Source organism: Myxocyprinus asiaticus, chromosome 36 (assembly GCF_019703515.2).
Source record: "Myxocyprinus asiaticus isolate MX2 ecotype Aquarium Trade chromosome 36, UBuf_Myxa_2, whole genome shotgun sequence".
Taxonomy (NCBI): Eukaryota; Metazoa; Chordata; class Actinopteri; order Cypriniformes; family Catostomidae; genus Myxocyprinus; species Myxocyprinus asiaticus.
In genome coordinates this window covers 26,470,552-26,476,787 of record NC_059379.1, presented here as the reverse complement: position 1 = coordinate 26,476,787, position 6,236 = coordinate 26,470,552, and positions in this window count along the sequence as shown.

The window sequence follows — 6,236 nt, the reverse complement described above, 5'->3', positions numbered from 1 at the left end:
CCGTAAGTGAGCATTCCCAGTTTCCTGGGAAATTAACATGGTAATGTATCTAGATTTTTAGTAATAGTTCAACAAAATCCTGCCTTAAACAGATTTAAATACTACCTGAGATAATTTAATGGCTATTTCCCAATCAAATTATAAGTCAAAATCCCTTTTGAATTGAATTGAATTGAATGGAGTTCCCGTTTGAATTGATCTGAGCTTATATGGTGCTTTTGAAAATGAGTCAAATTAAGTTTGTATGTAACATTACACCACTTAGTGAATGACAAACTGGACATCCATCAATATGCTAGGCTATACACCGAACAGCAACAACATTAAAACCACCTGCCTAATATTGTGTAGGTCCCTCTCGTGCCACCAAAACAGCGCCAACCCAAATCTCAGAATAACATTCTGAGATGATATTCTTCTCACCACGGTTGTACAGAGCGGTTATCTGAGTTACCATAGACTTTGTCTGGCCGAACCAGTCTGGCCATTCTCTATTGATCTCTGTCATCAACAAGGCATTTCCATCCGCAGAACTGCCGCTCTCTGGATGTTTTTTGTTTTGGCACCATTCTGAGTAAACTCTAGAGACTGTTGTGTGTGAAAATCCCAGGAGATCAGCAGTTACAGAAATACTCAAACCAGCCCGTCTGGCACCAACAATCATGCCACGGTCAAAATCACTGAGATCACATTTTTTCCCCATTCTGATGGTTGATGTGAACATTAACTGAAGCTCCTGACCCGTATCTGCATTATTTTATGCACTGCACTGCTGCCACATGATTGGCTGATTAGATAATCACATGGATGATAGTTGGTGCCAGACAGGCTGGTCTGAGTATTTCTGTAACTGCTGATCTCCTGGGATTTTCACACACAACAGTCTCTAGAATTTAATCCAAATGGTGCCAAAAACAAAAAACATCCATTGAGCGGCAGTTTTGTGAACAGAAATGCCTTGTTGATGAGAGAGGTCAACAGAGAATGGCCAGACTGGTTCGAACTGACAAAGTCAACGGTAACTCAGATAACCGCTCTATACAATTGTGGTGAGAATAATATCATCACAGAATGCTATTCTGAGATGCAGGTTGGTCGCTGTTTTGGTGGCACGAGGGGGACCTTCACAATATTAGCCAGGTGGATTTAATGTTGTGGCTGATCGGTGTATATACTGGAGATATGGGGCACTGTGCAATAAAGCATCTGCTAATACCTGCCAATTTGAACATATTTAGGTAAGAATTTATGAAAATGTACAGGACTTTTCAGTTTCCAAATATCAGATTTTTGTTATCAGTAAATATTTTAAAGATACATATCACAAAAAAAAAAAAAATAAAAAAAAAAATTATATAATATATATTTTAAGATTTACACATTTCCATTTCATAATGAAATTCCATTAACTGAATTAAGTAATCTTTAATAAAATAAAATCCTAAATATTGTTTCACATTTATTAATTTAACTTTGTTAAATTACAAAATACAATTTTATAAAATTTTATTATGAAAATGAAAAGTCTCAAACATAAGCTAATTATTATTATTTTCAGTGTATAGAGACACTGGGGCTAGTTGTCACACTCTTTACTCAACAAATATTTCTCAGGGAAGGTTTATTTTTGAATTTCATGAAGGGGGAAAAAAGCATAAAAGGCAACGTTCTTAAAGGAATATTCCGGGTTCAATACAAGTTAAGCTCAATCGACAGCATTTGTGGCATAATGTTCCTCCTTTTCTTTATTAAAAGCAAAAATCGAGGTTACAGTGAGCCACTTATAATGGAAGTGAATGGGGTCAAATTTTGGAGGTTTTAAAAGCAGAAAAGTGAAGCTTATAATTTTATAAAAGCACTTAAAATTAACTCGTATTATTTGAGCTTTAAAGTTGTTTAAATTATCATTTTTACAGTTATTTAGGTTTTTAGGGTTTGTTGAAATTACACCATCATGGCAACAAAGTTACAGCGTACATTTGGCTAACTTTACACAGAAAAGGTTAGTACGTGATTTTCACACTAAAATTATGTTTACATGCATATTGTTTATGTCTTGTGGCTATACTTTTGAAAAAGTGAGTATTTTAACATTAAAAAATTGGCCCCATTCACTTCCATTGTAAGGAAGTTGTCTATAAACCAGATTTTTGCTTTTATTTTTTTAAAGAAAAGGAGGGGGAAGTCAACATTTATTTTTGTGGTAATCAACATTGTCACCAATGCTGTCGATTGAGTTTAACTTGTATTAAACCCAAAATATTCCTTTAGGCAGCACTCTGACCTCTGCACTGAACCATGTCTTTTGGTGTACTTGTTTGTATGATGTTGGATGTAGGGATATCATCCATGATGATGTGCCCCGACACTGATGCAGCATACTCCTCCAAATTGGTGAGATGACCACAGGTGACTGCCTACTTGAACCTGTATGCTATCAAAATAGCACTACAGCACTGAGGGGGCTTGTTCCATTGAGTTCATACCCACTACTTCTCAGATTTGTCGTCACACTTTATTTTGTAATTTGTTTATATACACAACCATATATTTGATCTTGTTTATAAATTATATCCTGCTTTTCACGTTCTATTGTATAGCTATTTTGTCAAATCTCTAAACACTTTAATTTGTATAAACATTCTGTCTATGAAAGAAATCAAATGTGGGTTATTTGAGAATAATTCCCCCCCCCCCACATTAGTTTATGCAATTTAATCAGGCCAATTTAAGATGGTTGCCTTCTGTCTCCCTCTAGCGGTCAGCAACTTGTAGAGTTCTTACCTTGTAAAATAAACAAGGACTGAATACCTTGAAAAGAATGACAGATTTGTGTTACAGATTTTGTTCGAAATGCAAAACAGATTAATATAAATGTCTATATTTTATAGTTTTAATAAAATAAATGCTTAAAGGGATAGTTCAACAACAAATGAAAATTCTCTCATCCTTTACTCACCCTCATGCCATCCCAGATGTGTATGACTTTCTTCTGCTGAAAGAGATTTTTAGAAGAATATCTCTAAAATAATAATAGCTCTGTTGGTCCTCACAATGCAAGTGAATGGTGGTTAGAACTTTGGAGCTCCAAAAAGCACATAAAAGGCAGCATAAGTTATCCATATGACTCCTGTGGTTAAATATGTCTTCAGAAGTGATATAGGTGTGCATGAGAAACAGAAATATTTAACTCCTTTTAAATATTTTTAAAAGCTTAAGGAACTGACATCTTTGTTCCTTGAACATTTCCTACTAGATGTCATCCTCAAACAACTTTAACATGATTAACCTTTCTAACCTTAATGATATTTTATTTTAGGGCTGGGAATGGATCAGGAGGCCTGGGGGGCTGCCACAGGGCTAGGAATGGGTCAGGAGGCGAAACCGCTGGGGAAGTGGGCAGAGCCGCAGAAGAGTCCAAGGGCAGAGCCAAGGGAGGCGGAGCCATGAGGCTTGAGGGGGAGAGCCATGAGAGGCTCGAGGCTGAGAGCCGTGGAAGAGAGTACAGGCTGAGACTGGGGAGGAGGAGTCCTTTTCCTTCTTCCGGCCAGCAGGGAGCATAGTTATGGGGACAGTCAAGGCTACAGGCACTGGGACGATCCAGGCTACAGGCACGGGTTGTGGCCCGGGGTTCCCACCATAATTTACAGCTCAAGGGGGAAATGCAACTTCCGTGGTTGCTACCACTGACTGCTGCAGGGAACTGACCACTGGAACCTGGAGAGGATGAGGCCCCCCCCCCACCAAAAAAAAAAATAAAATAAATAAATAAAATAGGGGAACTGAATGGAGGAGTTACCTTGGAGATGGGGGGCATGGAATGCGTGGAGACAGGGGCTGTGGAAGGTGGAGGGAGAGGTCAACATCTCTATCAAACGTGATTAAAATGAAGGGTAATGGATATTCAGGGTGGCTAGGATGTAATTCACCAAGGAATGATTTTCTGCCTCCGGAAGTGCTGTGGGTCTGTGAAAGTTTAATTCCATTCCATAAATTGGCTTGAGATATGTCCAGTATTGAAGTCGAAGCAGCAAGGTGAAGGAACTTGGTTGAGTATTCCAAGAAGGGAAGATCCAGCCTGAACAGCTCCATGAATAACTCTGTTGGCTCCATGCTCAGTGATGTGCTTGTTGAGGTGAGGCTTTGTAGTAGAGGAGGATTAGTGGGGTCGCTGGAGAAGAGGAGGTTTGGAAGTGCAGGCAAGTATATCTGTATTCTTTGTTGGTCAGTCCTTCTGTAATGTTGGTGTCTGGAGTGGAAGAGAGGAGACACAGGAGTAGAATCTTTCAATCTTTTAATATAAACACTGGAATAGAACAAACGCTGGAGTGGAAACAAACAATAAAGCTCAAAATGCAAACATAATACCAAGTAACACTTCAATAACTCAATATAACACTTCAAGGACTAATAAATCAATAAACAAAACTAGAGGGTATTTATACACAAAGAACTAAATGAGGGAATGGAATACAGGTGAGGATAATAAGGAACAGATGGAAGTGATGAGGGCAGTGGATACTGGGAGATGTAGTGCAGAGGAAAACTTCAAAATAAGAGTCCTTGAAGAAAATGAGGGAGACAGACTGTGAAGTCCTGCCTTACAGGTAAAAGAGCCAATCACCTTTTAGATACAGACATCGCCTGTCAATCAATTTTGAAAATGTGCATGCTCATTAGCAAAACAAGCTGGTAAAATTTCGTTTTTCAGCGTAATCTGAGGTAAAGAAGCACAATTTATGATATCAGTGTTGTTTGATTTTACTGCTGATTTTAAATATGTCATTAAATGTAAACTTGGCAAATATATTTTGAGATTTCGGTGTTCCCCCATTCAAGTAGATAGGAGCTACACTGTCATGACTGGTAATAGCCTCCCAGGAGCATTCCAAAGATGGCCGCCAGTGGACTGACTTGCTAGAAATACTTTGGTATAACCCACTCTTATACAGTATATAACAGTTAATTTAATAATCGCTTTAATACATTTTCTGGGTTTTATCAGGTTCCTAAATTATTTTAACAGGTCATCTTCCTGTTCACCCAGACTCTACAGACCCTATTTGCCTTGCTTGGAACTATGATGCAATGCTCTCTATTCTTCACTCTCATAAGAGTGTGGTTTGCTTTATGGCGGGACATGACCATGATGGAGGCTATCACATAGATGTGTCTGGCATTCACCACCTAACACTGGAAGGGGTGATTGAAACTCATCCAGACAGCAATGCCTTTGGGACTGTTTATGTCTACGAGGACCAGATGATTCTGAATGGCAATGGAAGGATATTAGACAGAGTTCTGAAGTATCCATGAGCCCCATACAAAACTGAATGTATTGCATGAACTGATATCAAGCAATGACAGAGAATACAATCATTATCAACTATTGCTGAATGAAAATAAAAATATGCCATTATGTATGAAAATATCCATTTTACTTACACTTTGTTGTTAAATGTTATTTTATAAACCTAATAAGAAGTGTTTTTATAATGATGCTCCATTTAGAAAAAAATAAAAAAATAAATAGTCATTAAATATTCTCTATAAATCAATCAGAAATACTGTACAGTTGACACATAATGTCCATGGAGGTTTTTCTTTTTTTAAAGTTATAATTTATATGAATATATAAGGGAAAGTGTATATTTTAGGCCCAGTTACTGGTCACTGTTTATTTTAAGGTTTTACCATTTGCAAATTTGTGCCATTACTAGTTTCTTTAAAGATCCGGCAGTGTGACAAATTCATTTTTAAAAGTATAAGTGTCTGAAGAATATCTGAATGGCTTGAAATGTTACTTGGTTGATTCAAACGAAACCTGTCAAGCAAAAGTCCTGGTCCTATTTTACTCCAAAATCTAAGCAACAAATAAGAAATTATATTTCACCCTATATTATATATATATATATACACACACAACAGTTAGTTCCAGTCCTCGAATCTGACTGGACGAGAGACGTTCCATGAGCATTGATGGGCTGTGTCTCGTTTGGAAGGCTGCGTCCTCCGGAGGTCGCATTTGTCGGCCGCATACGTCATCGAGGTTGTCTCGTTTCAGAAAAGCGAGTAGGACACTTCAAATGCAGCCTTCGCATGCGACCTTCTTTCACGGGAATTCGGAGGATGCATGAGGTGTATCCTTCGTGGGCACTCACAACCCACAATTCTTTGCTTCAACAGAAAAGTAAAAAAAAAAAAAAAAAAAAAAAAAAAATGGCAATTTGCCTGTA